At 39.3% G+C, this 11565-nt stretch overlaps 1 non-coding gene across 1 annotated transcript; it reads left to right on the plus strand.

Annotated features, from left to right (window-relative positions):
* The first annotated feature begins 9275 nt into the window (after nucleotides 1-9275).
* On the plus strand, nucleotides 9276-9381 carry LOC141709307 (small nucleolar RNA R71). Its single transcript, XR_012569892.1, has one exon. It is a non-coding gene; the product is annotated as a small nucleolar RNA R71 (small nucleolar RNA).
* The last annotated feature ends 2184 nt before the right edge of the window (nucleotides 9382-11565 follow it).

The following is an 11565-nucleotide window of genomic DNA, read 5'->3' on the forward strand; positions in this document are numbered from 1 at the left end:
AGTCTTCAAAATGATTTTTAAAAGTTAGAGCAGATCCCAAAACTCATTTTTATATTTAAGATCTTCCTTTTAAAGGGGATTTAAATACTCGTTCAAAACCTGAGGGATCCGGCTCTATGGTGTATTTTATATTCGCAACAAGGTTGCTGTTTTGATAAATGAATTGATTACTTGCCCAATGTTCGGGAAGTAAGCCCATCTAATTGAGTCGGCATAAGCGACAGGCCGGGGTACGGTCTATCAAAGTGTAAGTGGCTGGGTGGCAGTCCATCAACGCGTGAGTGGCCGGGTAACGGTCTAGCGCGAGGTCCTAATGCGTCCAGGGTGATGACCGGTGAGGAATTCATCCATCTACAGTAGAAAAGGTTACTTATTGGTATCTTTGCCTGATCAGCAAGATATCTGGTTTATGCCAAAATTCTTTTCCTTTCCAAAATTCATTGGATATTATAACTCTGTTCATACTTTACATGACAGAGATTTTCAGGAAATGTATGAGATATATATATATATATGGATATATATATCAGGACTTAATGAAGTATCTCGTAACTTCATTATTTATAATGATATTTCAAAGATTGAATCTATTCAAGTCTTATCTTGTAGTCTCATCTGGGTGATGAACTTTGAAACTGATTATAACTTGAACGGTGGTAGTTCAAGTAGTATGTGGATATAAAGTATATTGGAGTATCTTGTAACTTCATTTTTTTTTAAAACTTATATCTAGTAAATGATTATCTTATGCATGACAAAGATTTTCAGAAAAACGTTGAGACAAGGTTAGATATATGAGATCACCTTGCAACGGTATTTTATACAGTTATACACTGGAACTCTGTGTGTATTATGCATGGAAGAGGACTTCCAATATTTTGAAAAGTATATATGTATATATACTGAATATTTTGCGACTTCATCGCATTAAGATATCAAACTTGGTTCATTTCTTTTGACCAAGACTTTCATGAGTACTATGAGAAGGCTCATATACTATTAATCATTATACATATTATTTTGGTGGGCTTGCTGCTCACCCTTGCTTTCTTCTTTTATCACACAACAACAGATAGAAAAGATGAACAGAACCAAGCTCCCGATTCGTAAGCGATTAGGAGACGTTCCGCAGTTTTCTAGAAGCATTGATGCCGCCGTAGCTGAGGTAGGAACTACCAATAGGCTAGGCTTTCAACTTTTGATGTACCAGATTTATTTATATTTATGAATTGTAATAATGGCAAAGAAATGTAAATTTATTCAGAAAACCTTTTAAGGTGTATTGGCAGATAATTGTGGAATAAAATGACTTGTGGTTATTTTTGGATGTTCATCTCTGAGACTATAACGTGTGGTGTGTGTGTTTATTATGGGGTCACAGTATAGAGTAGTTGAGTAATTATTAAGATTGGGTGTTATTAAGGGAAATGGAACTCGTAACGACCCGGATCCCCGACCCCGGATCTGGGGGTGTTACAAGTACAAATACACCAATTCAAAGCTTAATGGAGTGTTATAAAGTGTCATAAATGCCACTCAACATATCCCCAAACTTGAATCGATGTTTGTCCTCAAGCATAAACAGACTTAAAGAACAAGAAATAAAAATACATGAATGCAACTAAATGAATGTAACGATCCCCAATAGAATAAGTAAACCAATCAACAAGCAACATCTCAATAAATGCAGTTATTCGCATAAAGATCAATCAAACCTTAAAAATCAACCTACAAACCAGAGACGTGCGTGTGTGCAAATGCTTGCAGATATACTATCGCCACTAGATCAATAATCATGACTCACTACTCATCAAAGCAATCACAAGGTTATAGATAAAATAAAAGCTAGACTCAAAATAACTTATAACACTTCAATTCTTATAATGGAGTTTTATATAGATTCATGCTTTAATTCACAATAAAACAACACAAGTATGCTTATTTGATTGTGCAATGAGTGAGGTCCATAAAAGACTTATACAATAGTACCCATGTAGCGAGCGTTAGGTTAGTGGATCCCAGACCGTAAAAGCCTTAGGTCACTAGGCACAAAGTCCCCTAAGAACTTACTAACTCGAGTACTAGGAGCCCACTCGTGATAAATTATAATAACACTTACTTTTTTTTCTCTTTTTTTTTTATTTTTTTTATTTTTTTTTCACAAATTTCTGAACGAGTGCGTTTCGCTCCATCTCGTTCAACCCTAGACTACTCATTTAAAATGAGCTGGATACTAGACATTTGAAACCTAGCCACAACAACTACCAACGAAATCCAATATTCTCCAAATTTAAAAATCCAAGTTATTTTATCATTAAGAGAATATCCAAAATTCTAAATATAAACAAGTGATTAAACCTCGACAACAAACAAATTATGATCATGATCTAGCACTCAAGCAACCTATAAGACTTAGTGAAATACAATTGTCTCTAGCATGCAAATCAATTCGACAAGACTTAACATTACTACATACAATATCACTACACTAACATCAATATCACAAATCAATCAAAAAAATCATCTAAGGGATCATGTTATTATGCGAATGCATGAACTATATGAACAGACTATCATAAAAACTACAAAAATAAATAAATAAAAAACTACTACATGGAAAATATGCAACTATATGAACTACTACATAAATATGCAAACTATATGCGACTCATACAAAATATATTCCTTCAACTACTACCCCCAAACTTAAAATTTTCACTGTCCTCAGTGAAGGTAATAGTAAGGATCATGCATACCTACTCGGAATCAGGATCCTCACCCTCAATGGGTGGAGTGTCTGGCGTGTCTGGAGTTGGATACACGGAGTCCTTACCAAATACTGGCCACTGGATGTCAACTCATGTGGCTCTGAATGCAGTCCCTAGTTCCTGGGTGAGATCACGTGCAAACTGATTATGGATGTCATGTATCACATCCATCCTCCTCGCTAGACGCCTATATTGTGCCGTGCTCATACCAACTTCAACATCTGCTCCTGCTTCTTCCTGCTCCTGCTGCGATGGACCAGCCTCCTCATCTAACTGAGCTCTCCATGCCGCCCTGCTCGACTGAGCTACCCCAGCAGCTAGCCTCCCATCAGGCAGGTGATCAAAAGAATATCCAAGCCCCTTCAAATCAGGATTACCTCCATCTCACTCTTACATCATCGCCAAAGCGGTGTTGTCAATCGGAGCATTCAGAATCTGGAGCTGCTCGTGTGCTGGCCAATGAACACCAACTACCACACACAACTTCGTTACAACGGACGAATAGGGGATCGACCCCGTAGTACTCCCTCTCAAAAATCTCAGAATCCCTTGGTGAATAACCATACCAAGGTCCACATAGTCACTCTGCAGAATACCCCATAACAAGCGTGCACGCTCCACAGTAACCTCATACATATGAGAAGATAGCATGATGTTAGCACAAATAAACACATTCTAAGCATGTGCAAACCTGTTCATGCATGAAGCAGGGAATGTGGCATAATCAGTCGTGCTCCTCTTGAACTTCCAATGAGTCTCAGGCACACAAAGAGTAGCAACTATCAAATCCAAGTCAAAGTCCTCCGGAGTCTTATCGTTCCAGGTGTCCTGACCGGGCTTCCTTGCGGGCTGCTCAATCACCCTCCTTATCGCATCCGTACTGTACTCCACCGTCATCCCCCTAACCACAGAGAAACCATTCTTCTCCGCCTTAGCATTAGCATAAAACTCTCGAACAACACTCATGGGCACAATACCGGGTGACTCACAAAAAGCAACACAACTCATCTCCAAGATCATCTCCAATAACTTACCATCCTTCCCCGATGGCAAAAACCCTCGCTCCTTAGCTATAGGCTTCGAGAGAAGCCTCGTATACTTCATTTCATCCTCGGGAATCGAAAACCTCGGCCTCACACCACCTACGAAGAATCAGTGGTGCTGCTGCTGACTTGAGCTCTTTGTCTCTTGGGTGCCATTGGGATTGAATAAGAGAGAATGAAAGATAATTATTTGAGAGAGAATTATGTTTGAGAATTTGAGAAGTGGTGGAGAAGTTTGTGTATAATTGTATATATATATATAGGAAGTGAAAATAGAATTAAATATGGAATAGAAGTGGGAATTGATTATGGGAATAGTGGGAATAATGGGTTTGATTTGGAGAGGGAAGTTTGAGACGTGAAAGTGTAAAATTCGGGTAGAAATTGATTTTTAAGAGAAGTCCCCGATTTTCTCTTCAAATAATACCTTTTATTTTTTTTGAAACGGGACCCAGCACAGACGCGCTCTACTTCTGGCAAAACGGCGCGGGCGTGCGCTAGATCAGCGCGGGCGTGCGCTAGATCAGTGCGGGCGCGCTTGGTTTATGGAATTCCTGCGCGGCCGCGCGCTTAGCTTCTGAAGTTAGCCATGAAATTTTCTGATTTTCTGGTTTTTTTAAGTTTTTATATTTTCTTCTTGCTTCCTGTACCTACTAATGTACAAAAAACATGGGTTTCCTCCCACGAAGCGCTTGTTTTACGTCATTAGCTCGACGTAGAAAGGCGAGATCAAACGGACAATAAAACGGCACTAACCACCTCACGGTTTGCCGTGTCACCATATTATTGCATCAACTTCTGACCATTTACCTTGAATACTTTGCCCGGATCAATCTCAAAAATCTCCACCGCTTCATGTGGAAACACAGTTTTGACGATAAACGGCCCTGATCACCTTGACTTCAACTTTCCATGAAAAAGACGGAGACGAGAGTTAAACAAAAGAACTTGTTGCCCCAACACAAATGATTTGAGCACTAGACCCCAATCGTGCCACCTCTTGACCTTCTCCTTAACATTTTGTTGTTTTCAAATGCTTGAAGTCGAAACTCATCGAGTTCATTCAAATAAAGCATCCTCTTCTTTCCAGCTGCATCGAAGTCCATATTCAACTTCTTCAAAGCCCAATACACTTTATGCTCTAGCTCCACCGGAAAAATGACACCCTTTACCATAAAACCAACTAAAATGGTGACATTCCCAATGGAGTCTTGTATGCTGTTCTATATGCCCAAACAGCTTCGTCAAGCTTCAAAGACCAATCTTTCCTTAATGGACACACAACCTTCTCTAAAATGCGCTTGATCTCTCTGTTAGATACCTCAGCTTGACCATTCGTCTGAGGATGATAAGCCGTAGCAATGCGATGATTCACATTATACCTTTGCATCATAGCAGTGAACTTGCTATTGCAAAAATGCGACCCCTCATCACTGATTATGACTCTTGGAGTTCCAAATCTTGTGAATATCTGCTTGTAAAGAAAAATAAGCACTACTTTCACATCATTTTTTGGCAACGCCTTAACTTCAACCTATTTCGACACATAATCAACTACCAACAAGATATACTGATTGTTACAAGATGAGACAAATGGCCCCATGGAGTCAATTCCCCAAACATCAAAGACTTCAACCTCGAGAAGCACATTAAGAGGCATCGCATCCTTCTTAGACATATTACCCACATGTTGACATCGATCCATTTCAACACGAACTGATGAACATCTTTAAACAAGGTTGGCCAAAAGAAACCTGCTTGAAGAATATGAGCTACTGTCTTTTCTCTACCATAATGTCCTCCATAAGGCGTGGAGTGGCAATCTCGCAAGATCCCCCCCCATTTCGCTGTAAGGAATACATCTCCTGATGATTTGGTCAGCTCCTTGTCGAAAAAGAAATGGTTCATCCCACATATACCACTTCACTTCATGCAGAAACTTCTTTCTTTGAGCATATGACAAGTCGGAAGGCTTGATATTACTCACAAGGTAGTTCACAATGTCTGCAAACCACAGTTCCTCCTCTTGCTTTCCAAACAGATGCTCATCGGGAAAAGACTCATTTATAAATATCTTATCCAGTGAAGTTGCAATTGGATCCTCTAAATGCGAGAGATTATCAGCGACTTGATTTTCAGTCCCTTTTATGTCCTTGATCTCTAATTCAAACTCCTGGAGTAAAAGAACCCATCTGTTCAATCTAGGCTTCGAGTCCTTCTTCGAGATGAGATATCGAATGGCAGCTTGATCAGTGAAAACTCTCACCTTCATCCCAAGCGAATATGATCAAAATTCCTCAAAACCAAAGACGATAGCCAAAAATTCTTTCTCCGTAGTAGTGTAATTCAATTAAGCACCATTTAGAGTCTTACTAGCATAGTAGACTACATGAAATATGTTGTTCCTTCTTTGCCCAAGAACTGCTCCAACTGCATGGTCACTTGCATCGCAAATCATCTCAAAAGGTTCACTCCAATCAGGTGTAGTTATGACAGATTCCGTGATTATACTCTTCGTTAAGTACTTAAAAGCAGCCACACACTCGTCATCAAACTTAAACGGGACATCCTTCTCTAGAATATTGCACAAAGGTTTAGAAATATTTGAGAAGTCCTTGATGAACCTCCTGTAGAAGCCCACATGACCAAGAAAACTTTGAACCCCCTTAACATAAATTGGTGGGGGAAGATTTTCGATGACCCCCAATTTGGCTTTGTCTACCTCAAGACCCTTACTAGAGACCTTATGCCCAAGAATAATGCCATATCGCACTATAAAGTGACATTTCTCCCAATTAAGAACCAAATTGGTCTCAACACACCTCTTGCGAACGTCGCCTAGATTCTGCAAGCACTCATCAAATGAATCACCAAACACAGAGAAATTATCCATAAACACCTCCACATTCTGACCAATCATATCAGAGAAGATAGCCATCATGCATATCTGAAATGTGAGAGGGGCTCCACATAGCCCAAAAGAAACTTTCCGAAATGCAAAAGTACCAAAATGACATGTAAATGTATTATTTTCTTGATTTTCTGGAGTGATACAAATCTGATTATACCCCGAATAGCCATCCAGAAGATAATAGTAATCATGCCCCGCCAATCTATCAAGCATCTAATCAATGAAAGGAAGAGGGAAGTGATCCTTCCTTGTAGCCTTGTTTAGCTTTCTATAATCCATGCAAACTCTCCACCCAATGACTGTTCGTGTAGGAATAAGCTCATTCTTCTCATTTGCTACCATAGTGATACCTCATTTCTTTGGCACACACTGAACTGGGCTCACTCATGAACTGTCAGAAATAGGATAGATGATCCCTGCATCTAACCACTTGAGGATTTCCTTCTTCACAACCTCTTTCATGATCGAATTTAGCCTTCTATGTTGCTACATAAAAGGCTTGCTTCCTGGTTCTAACAGAATTTTGTGCATGCAATACGAAGGGCTGATTCCCTTTATATCTGCTATAGTCCAACCAATTTCTGATTTGAATTCTCTAAGAATTCTCAAAAGCTTCTCCTCCTCGCTACCTGAAAGGTCGGATGCAATAATAATAGGCAAAGTAGATGCATCACCTAAAAACGCATATCTCAAATGTTCAGGCAAAGACTTAAGCTCAAGAGTAGGAGCTTCCTCAACAGATGGCTTGAGGCGCTTATGGGCTTTGTTCAACTCCTCTAATCCAAGAGATTCAAAAGGCATTTTCATCTTTCGCTTCCAGGGAGAAGCATTCATATATTACAACTACTCTTCACCTTCATCATCTTCACTATCGGAATTCCCCAACAAGGCTTTTTCTCAGGCATCATACCTTAGCAATCGATCGAGTTCAGAATTGACCACAGATTCGACCATCTCTACCTTAAAACACTCCTCATTTTCTGTAGAGAATTTCATGGCGTTGAACACATTAAAAGTTACATCCGGATCCATCACTCGCATTGTGAGCTCACCTTTCTGCACATCTATCAAGGTTCGGCCAGTAGCCAAGAAAGGTCTTCCTAAGATTATGGGAATCTTCTTATCCTCCTCGAAATCATGAATTACAAAATCAGCAGGGAAGATGATTTTTATCCACCTTGACCAAGACATCCTCCACAATACCTCGCGGATATGTAATGGAAAGGTTGGCCAACTACAAAGTCATATAAGTAGGCTTTGGATCAGGCAAATCCAACTTCTTAAAGATTGACAAGGGCATCAGATTGATGCTGGCTCCCAAATCACATAAGCATTTATCAAATGACACCTTTCCAATGGTGCATGGAATAGTGAAGCTTCCAGGATCTTTAAGCTTCGGAGGCAACTTCTTTTGCAGTACAACACTGCATTCCTCCGTGAGAGCAACGGTCTCTAAGTCATTAAGCTTCACTTTCCTAGAGAGAATACCCTTCATAAACTTCGCATAACTAGGCACTTGTTCAAGAGCTTCGGCGAAAGGTATGTTGATGTGAAGTTTCTTGGACACCTCCAGAAACTTCTCAAACTGTTTATCCAGCTTTTTATTCTGCAGCCTCTTAGAAAAAGGAGGTGGAGGATAGATCTATTTCTCCCCTGTATAACCCTCAGGAGGAGTGTGCTCAACAGTAGTCTTCCATGGTTCCACTTCTTCTTCCTTCTGCACTTCTTCTTCTTCAGCCTCAACTTCGGATTCTGGAGTCTTAGCTTTTTCAGGATTTGCAACGTTAAAACCTCAATGTAATTGCCTTAACATGCTCCTTATCTTCCTTCTTGCCTGGCACTTTAGTATCACTTGAAAGCATGCCAGGTTGACGATTTAGTAATGCATTAGCAATTTGCCCAATCTGATTCTGCAAGGTCTTGATAGATACAGCTTGGCTATTGTACATGAGCCTCAACTCCTCCAATTCAGATTTTTCATTAGCTTGCGGTAACTGCTGAAGTTGAAGTTGTTGCCTAGGGGCATATTGCGGTTGCTGAAATCCAGGAGGGTTATACTACTTTGCTGTGTATGGCTGGTAAGATTGTTGCACCATATTCTGATTGTTACTCCAGCTGAATTTAGGATGATTACGGTTATTAGGATGATAAGTGGCTGGAGCTTGTTGCTGTGATCTCTGAAAATTGCTAAAAAATTGAGTTGATTTGCTAGAAATAGCGCACTGCTCAGTTTCATGCGCCCCCACACAAAGCTCATAAATACTAGTGATTTGATTAACTCCTTAATTAGCCAAAGAGTCCACTTTCATTGTCAAAGCCTTAAGTTGGGCAGCTATAGCAGTTGCTGCATTCAACTCCAAAATTCCTGCTACTTTAACCTGAGTTAGCCTCTGAGAAGGATTCTGGTATTCATTAGCAGCCATCAGTAAGATCAATTCATAAGCTTCATTGTTGCTCTTAGCCCACAAGGCTCCTCCTAATGCTGCATCGAGCATGGGTCTAGAGGTAACACCCAATCCATTGTAGAAATAATTTATAACCATCTAGTCAGGCATGCCATGGTGTGGGAACTTCCTTAGCATCTCCTTACATCGATCCCAAGACTCACACAAAGATTCTCCAGTTGCTGTGCAAACTGAGTAAGAGCATTCCTGAATGCAGCAGTCTTCGCCATATGAAAGAATTTAGTAAGAAACTTTTGAGCAAGATCCTCCCATGTGGCGATAAACCCTGGTGATAGAGAATGTAACCAGCATTTTGCCTTATCTCTCAGAGAAAATGGGAAGAGTCACAACTTGATAGCATCTTCAATCCCCCCATTGAACTTGAAAGTGTCGCAGATCTTGATGAAATCCCTGATGTGCATGTTGGGGTCTTCTGTAGGGGAACCCCTAAACTAAACTGAGTTTTGAATCATCTGAATCGTGCTCGACTTGATTTCAAAGGTGTAAGACGAGATGGCTAGTCTGATGATGCTCGACTGAATATCATTGATCTTAGGCTGAGAATAGTCCATCAAAGCCTTAGGAATTTCTGCTCGATCTCCCATCACTACTAAAGCTGGTTCCTCGACTTTCTCTTCTTCTTCTACTTTTTCTTCGTCCTAAAAAACTTCCCTTCGAATCACTACAGCTTCTTCCTCGGCTTGATCCAGAGTTCTCTTACGAGCCCGCGAACGCGTATGCATACAAGCTCGCTAGAGTACCTGAAACACGACAAGGAAAAGAGTAGGTAAGTAACAATGTCCTAGTCAATGAACTTCAACGATCACTGATGAAAAACACATAAACTACAAGTTAACACCGAGTCCCCGACAGCAGCGCCAAAAACTTGTTAGTCGCTAATCACGCGCTAATAATTCAGGCAAATATACGCGATCGCAAGTAATATAGAATTATTTCTAGTTCGTTCCCACAAAGACTGATTAAATTAACTATGTGATTTATGCACTTATGCAACAATAATATGGCTATTATTCAACGCTAAGACGAATAACAATTTAGGTTTTTGATTATACTACGATTAACTATTGAGAATTATACTAGAGAACATTAACTAAAAAGATTAAAGAGATTTGATTAATATATGACATTAACATGGGATTCTAACTTCATTAAGTACTTCATTCAATAGCTTTTTCGTTCTTAACCTTAGCATGTAATGGTGATAACACTAATCAGATAACACAAAACTGATAAATGCCAACTTTCGTTGTACGAGTACCATACTACCAGACATCCACAAAAGAGATAAAAGCTTTATAGACACAAATTATATTGAGACCCTATATGTCTATAGAATTTGATAACATAACAGTTTAATGCACAAGTTATCTATTGTGATTACATTGGGCAAGTAAGATGGTTAAAATTACCTATAAATCATGCATAACAATAACACATGAACCTATGCTAGCATGGCAAGTTCTAAATCTTTAAATTCACTGTCGCTTCATTAAGAATTAACACACTATCTTATAAGTTCGCGACACTCATAAGACGAATAAGCTCAAACAATACTAGGTTATCATACAATCACCACACACTAAGGCATCGAAACAAATCAACTAAAGAAATCCATAAATAAATTGTAACACCCCCAAATCCGGGGTCGGGGATCCGGGTTGTCACGAGTTCCATTTCCCTTAATAACACCCAATCTTAATAAATAATCAACTACTCTGTACTGTGACCCCACAATAAACACACACACCACAAGTTATAGTCTCAGAGATGAATATCCAAAAATAATCACAAGTCATTTTATTCCACAATTATCTGCCAATACACCTTAAAAGGTTTTCCGAATAAATTTACATTTTCTTTGCCATTATTACAATTCATAAATATACATAAATCTGGTACATCAAAAGTTGAAGCCTAGCCTATTGGTAGCTCCTACCTCAGCTACAGCGACATCAACGCCTATAGGAAACTGCGGAACGTTTCCTATCCGCTCGCGAATTGGAAGCTTGGTCCTGTTCATCTTGTCTATCTGATGTTGTGTGATGAAAGAAGAAAGCAAGGGTGAGCAACAAGCCCACCAAAATAATATGTATAATAATTAACAATATATGAGCATTCTCATAGTACTCATGAAAGTCTTGGTATAAGAACCCTGATTTTTGTAATATTTTAAAACTTCTGTGAATAGTAACTTGAGCTAATTAAGTAATACGTTTGGGGATCATCATTAAATGAATAGTGGAATTTTGAGAATCCGAGATCATATTCTTGTTTATCGAGGAAAATAAGTGAATGTAAAAGCCGACGGAATTCGAAGATTCACAATTATACTACGTGTTTTCGTATCCGTAAAGAATGGCGTAGAACCGGGAATACTA

Source organism: Apium graveolens, chromosome 2, assembly GCF_009905375.1.
Source record: "Apium graveolens cultivar Ventura chromosome 2, ASM990537v1, whole genome shotgun sequence".
In the NCBI taxonomy this organism is placed as follows: Eukaryota; Viridiplantae; Streptophyta; class Magnoliopsida; order Apiales; family Apiaceae; genus Apium; species Apium graveolens.